This window comes from Typopeltis vanoorti, chromosome 24 (genome assembly GCF_054136105.1).
Source record: "Typopeltis vanoorti isolate ZY-2024b chromosome 24, IOZ_Tvanoo_1.0, whole genome shotgun sequence".
In the NCBI taxonomy this organism is placed as follows: domain Eukaryota; kingdom Metazoa; phylum Arthropoda; class Arachnida; order Uropygi; family Thelyphonidae; genus Typopeltis; species Typopeltis vanoorti.
Genome location: NC_143572.1, coordinates 32,996,887 through 33,002,899, shown reverse-complemented (window position 1 = coordinate 33,002,899; position 6,013 = coordinate 32,996,887). Strand labels below are relative to the sequence as shown.

Here is a 6,013-nt window from a genome sequence, read left to right as displayed (position 1 = left end):
TATCCCCTTAATTTAAATAATGTTTATATCGCCGAAATGAAGCTTATTAGCTCTTTATATTTAAGTAACCTTGTTTACAAATTATGTCAAAAATATAAATGTTTCTATAAGATCACTTTCCATATTGCCAAATAATATCTGGCGAGATGTTGCTAACATTCTGGTCTGCAAAGTCCAGATATAGGAATTTGTCCTTTGCTGAACTCATCGCACTTAAACTACCCCAAAACAAGAATGTTATTATTATCTCTAAAGCGGATAAGCGTAACTCATATTCTACCTGGTCGCTCTAAGTATGACTGAAAAAATCCATCTTTCTCAGAAATCAATCTGCGTACTGCTTGATTGATCTACACTCAACAAAAGACACTCATAAAATTATTATACAGTTATATCATGGGCTCCTAGAACTGTTAAAAAGGTTTTATCCTAGCTGTCCCTCCTACCAGATTTATGGATTATTAAAAATATACAAATCCACCGCTAATAATTTCACAGAACACTGAAAAAACTGTCCCAAACTCTGCTCTATTCAGATTCGCAACATTGTTACGCTAAATTGACTAGGTCTTCACCATTTTAGCCACATGGCTAGGATATGTTAGAAATATTTTTATGACATTTTAATAGCACACCCAGGATCCATTTCGTCATTAAAAAAAGAAAACAATAACTGTCTACCCTTCCTTGACACTCTGATCACCAGGCTACCAGAGGATCTTAACCTTTTCTGTCTACAGAAAACCTACCCATCCACTATAGATTAAGAATCATCATTTCTGTCCATAATATCCTCTTTACTGAAATCAATCACATCTGATACACTATTTTAGCTGAAAAGCTTCTCCTTTTACAATGCAAATCAACAGAATTTTCTATCGTCCCCCCAGATCTACCCCCCCCTAAAAAACCCAGATTATCAAAAATCCATTACTATCTCATACATCCGAGCATATCAGAAAAAATCATGCGCATTCTTAAGATACAGACTTCCTTTGAAGCATACCAAAAATAGCTACCCTTATCTGCTCACCAAAAGATCCTCTCCATTATCTCGATCACCTGGTGTCTCAGTATTCCCTCTTGCAAACCGACCTACTTTCGACCAAGGGGTGGAGAAAATAGCCACCATCCGACTGCTGACTGAACATTACAACTATGTCCATTCTATTCTTCAGCTGTTTCGTGGTGGTAGACCAGGTCATCGACACGAAACACTTTATTCAAGGGGAGGGGGTCTTTCGAATTATACAAAAGCAAATACAAAATCTGAGAGAAGACTATTCCCGGAATCCATCGCAGCACTACAATCTTCTCCGAATTTAAATAAATGTGGCTGCTTCATACAGATCTGCAAGACTGTCATCTTGAGAACTTCAGCGGAACGAACACTATTCCTGCTGGAGTGCTTTCGTGCACGGGTATAAATTATGTCTTTGCACCCATGAAAATGTCTTGGTGACTAAGGCAATGGCCTAATAATTTGAGAACTAAATAATTTTAGTTAATTATTATCCCTTGATGTATGTTTACTCTTCTAAACAACAACGAAGGGTTGTTTTTAGTAGTTACAAAACGGATGGATGGTAAATAATTATATAAACTCTTTTTTCTGTAGTTAAAATACTTGCGTTTTGCTTGTAAACTAATATTAAATAAATCATTGAAAATAATGAGGCTGATTTAAGGTTCTGTACCATACATGTAAAAATGAATTATTTATACACTGGCGATTAATAAATTCCTTCTCAACACACACACACACACACACGCGCGCGCGCGTCAGAACCGATAAGCATTTAAGCTCTGTATATAAATATTATTAACTTGGAATAGATCGACAGTGAGGACCTCATTATTTAGTCCTATTCAAACTGATTCTTGTTTTTCCACCAGCTAACAGAATGCAGAAACGATCGATCAGAACTCCTGTGATACGCCTACAGGAAATACCGAGTCTTCCTTCTACCCCAGTCAAAGACGATGGTCTTCACCACGCCAGATCAGAAAATCTGAATCCTACGTTTCTCCCGCTACCTCCAAGGGAATCCGTGGATACTCCGCCACCAAACAGAGACAGGTCTTTTTCACTCCCGAGCTCTGCTCGCAATGCTGGTATCGAGCTGCTGGAGTCGCGAACAAATCCGGAAGCAGTACGACTCGCATCTCGTCATCTTTCCCAGATGGAACTGCCCGGATCTAAACGAGACCCTTCGGCTTCCGTCCTTCAACAGACGATTCCGGAAACAAGTGCAGGTGCGAAGTCAACTTCGACTTATACTTATTCCCAGGCTGGAACGAATGGTAACGGAGCGTCTCCCAAGTCATCGATGGCAATACTGAGTTTTCAGCAAGGTTGCGATGACGACGATACTTCTAGTGATAAAAGCAGGTAATTAATGTCCTTTTTCTTATTAAAGCTATTTTTAATGCTCATTTGAGGAATAAACATGCAATTTTATACTGTTTAACCAACAAAAACTTATCGGAAAAGTGGGAGCTTGCTCAAATAAACATGCACTACTTCTTGGAAATTAAACCTCGATATATAATAAAGTTTTATACTGGCAAGTGTTTGTTAATATTAAATATGAACAATTAAATTTTCTTTTTATATTTTTTTCTTCTTAAATAAAATTACTTTTATATTTAGGTTAAGGGATATTGCATCCCACATTGTTTCTTAGCCGAATAAGAAACTCAAGCAGTTTCACGCCGAATATAGAAACTATATAATGTTCGGCGATTCCAGGCGTAAGCAAATACCTGGATAGCAGCACCTGACCCATTTGGTAGTGCAAACTGAGGCAACTTATAGAAAGGGTAGAGCAAGCTCCGATCACTATTCTTGGTATTTACCCATAATGTGAACTTAGCTCCTAGGAGCTGTATTACTATTCTACATTATGAGAGAAGGTCACTACCCAGACCGGTTTCAACCTTATGTATAGGTGAAGCGGGCTCTAAAAATAAGACGATTCCGAAAGATCGCCAAACTCAGCGTTGTTCCACTCAATGACAGGCTCACCAGTCACCGAGAAGAACTTCTCAGCATTGGCTCTACCCAGTGGCAGGCTCACCCCACCACCAAGCAGAGCCATAATCTCAGCGGTGGCCGCACTCAGAGACAGGCAAAAACCTACCTCCAAGCTGAGCCTCTCAAAGCCAGATCCTCCCCGCACCGGTTTCCACCCTCATTGGGGTCTCATCAGTGAGTAGGGAGACCTAGTTAATACCAAGTTTGTAGCGAACAGAACTTACATCCCTTCTATGAGAATTGCCAAGAAGGTGTCCTAATAAATTACTAATTATATGAAGAGTCAAAGGTTTCAATTCGGCGACATGAACTTATTTAGGTTAAGGGATATTGAATCCCATATTGTTTCTTAGCCGAATAAGAAACTCGAAGAGTTTCATGCCGAATATAGAAACTATATAAAGTTCGGCGATTCCAGGCGTAAGCAAATACCTGGATAGCAGCACCTGACCCATTGGGTAGTGCAAACTGAGGCAACTCATAGAAAAGGTAGAACAAGCTCCGATCACTATTCTTGGTATTTACCCATAATGTGAACTTAGCTTCTAGGAGCTGTATTACTGTTCTACTTTATGAGAGAAGGTCACTACCCAGACCGGTTTCAACCTTTATTGCGGTCTCATCAGTGAGTAGGTAGACCTAGTTAGACCTAGGAGCTAAGTTCACATTATGAGTAAATACCAAGAATAGTGATCGGAGCTTGCTCTACCCTTTCTATGAGTTCCCTCAGTTTGCACTACCAAATGGGTCATGTGCTGCTATCCACGTATTTGCTTACGCTTGGAATCGCCGAACTTTATATAGTTTCTATATTCGGCATGAAACTCTTTGAGTTTCTTATTCGACTAAGAAACAATATGGGATGCAATATCCCTTAACTTAAATAAGTTCATGTCGCCGAATTGTACCCTTTGGCTCTTCATATAATTAGTATATTAGGACACCTTCTTGGCAATTCTCTTAGAAGGGATGTAAGTTCTCTTCGCTGCAAACTTGGTATTATTAACTAGGTCTACCTACTCACCGATGAGACCTCAATGAGGGTTGAAACCGGTCTGGCAATGCTGTAGCCAATGAAGTTTAACTGAGGCTCGGCTTTTGCTAATATGGGTACGCTCTCTTAAGGTTTTTGTCTTAAGGGAGCAATTTGAGTCTCTGGGGAAAGTATTTTCCGGTACGGCCCGGTGAGGGGCTTTGTCGGTGAATGCTTTTCTCCGGAATATGAGCGGTTCTGCTCGGTGGTGGTGGTCGGTGGAAGGCCATCATTGAGTGGAGCCAACGCTGAGATGGGCGGTCTTTCGCCCACTATTAAGTGGCCTAGGGATCGTCCGAATTTTTTAGAGACGGCTTTACTTATTCTAAAGGGCGGAAACCTTTGCGGGGAAGATCTGGCTTTGAGCGACTCCACTTGGAGGTAGGTTTTTGCCTGTCTCTGAGTGGGGCCACTGCTGAGATTATGGCTCTGCTTGGTGGTGGGGTGAGCCTGCCACTGGGTAGAGCCAATGCTGAGAAGTTCACGGTGACGGTGAGCCTGTCATAGAGTGGAACAACGCTGATTTGGGCAATCTTTCGGGATCGTGTTATTTTTAGAGCCTGCTTCACCTATACATAAGGTTGAAACCGGTCTGGCAATGCTGTAGCCAATGAAGTTTAACTGAGGCTCGGCTTTTGCTAATATGAGTATGCTCTCGTAAGATTTTTGCCTTAAGGGAGCAATTTGAGTCTCCACGGAAAGTGTTTTCCGGTACGGCCCGGTGAGGGGCTTTGTCGGTGAATGCTTTTCTCCGGAATATGAGCGGTTCTGCTCGGTGGTGGTGGTGGCGGTGGGTGGAAGGCCATCACTGAGTGGAGCCAACGCTGAGATGGACGGTCTTTCGCCCACTATTGAGGGGCCTAGGGATCGTCCGAATTTTTTTAGAGACGGCTTTACTTATTCATAAGGTTGAAACCAGTCTGGATAGTGACCTTCTCTCATAATGTAGAACAGTAATACAGCTCCTAGAAGCTAAGTTCACATTATGGGTAAATACCAAGAATAGTGATCGGAGCTTGCTCCACCCTTTCTATGAGTTGCTTCAGTTTGCACTACCAAATTGGTCAGGTGCTGCTATTCAGTTATTTGCTTACGCTTGGAATCGCCGAACTTTATATAGTTTCTATATTCGGCATGAAACTCTTCGAGTTTCTTATTCGGCTAAGAAACAATATGGGATGCAATATCCCTTAACCTAAATAAGTTCATGTCGCCGAATTGAAGCCTTCGGCTCTTCATATAATTAGTTACTTTTATATATTATGATGAAAATGAGCTGTAAACTATTTTTTTTAAATAAAAATGAAAGCCGTTTTTTTTTTCGTTTTGCTGTAGTAGTTCGAAATGCTCATTTCTAAGTTAAATTTGTTATCAGAATCATAATCCATCGAAGGGGTATGGAATATTTAAAGGAAGAGCATAAATTAAATATCCCATATGTGCATTTTTACAATATTGATGATTACGAGATCACAGTCTCCTTATCCTTCTAATGAATAAAATAATCACTCAAAATCAAAAAGCCTAGTCTCTAAGGTGAACCAACCAGTTCGCAGGCCAGTGAAACCTTATCAAAATGGACCAATAAAAGACGAATATATGGATGCTTAGACAAACGCTCATGTCTTCTATGTGGTCCGCGCTAGGGCAACTCGTGCATAGCGGTGAGTGTATTCCCGTAAGCTATCTGGTCAAATTTCATAAGAAACTTTCATAGTTTCTACATTCGGCTTTGAAATAATGATGGATTTAATAATGCTCCATTTCATCATGTTTGAAATTGCAGTCGTGATAGTTAAAACTGTAAGACAGTATAAAGGGTAAGTCGAAATGATGTCAATATTTTGTTTATTACCGCATGAACTTAGGCTGCTTTACGTAATTTCGGTCTTTTATGTCTGTTAACTGCGTATGTTCTTCTGGCCTGATTTGCTTGTTTTGAG

The 6,013-nt window shown here is 40.4% G+C and overlaps 1 pseudogene; it reads left to right on the top strand.

The window, feature by feature from the left end:
- Positions 1–4,085: 4,085 nt before the first annotated feature.
- Positions 4,086–4,199, top strand: LOC150093088 (U4 spliceosomal RNA; annotated as a pseudogene).
- Positions 4,200–6,013: the final 1,814 nt, after the last annotated feature.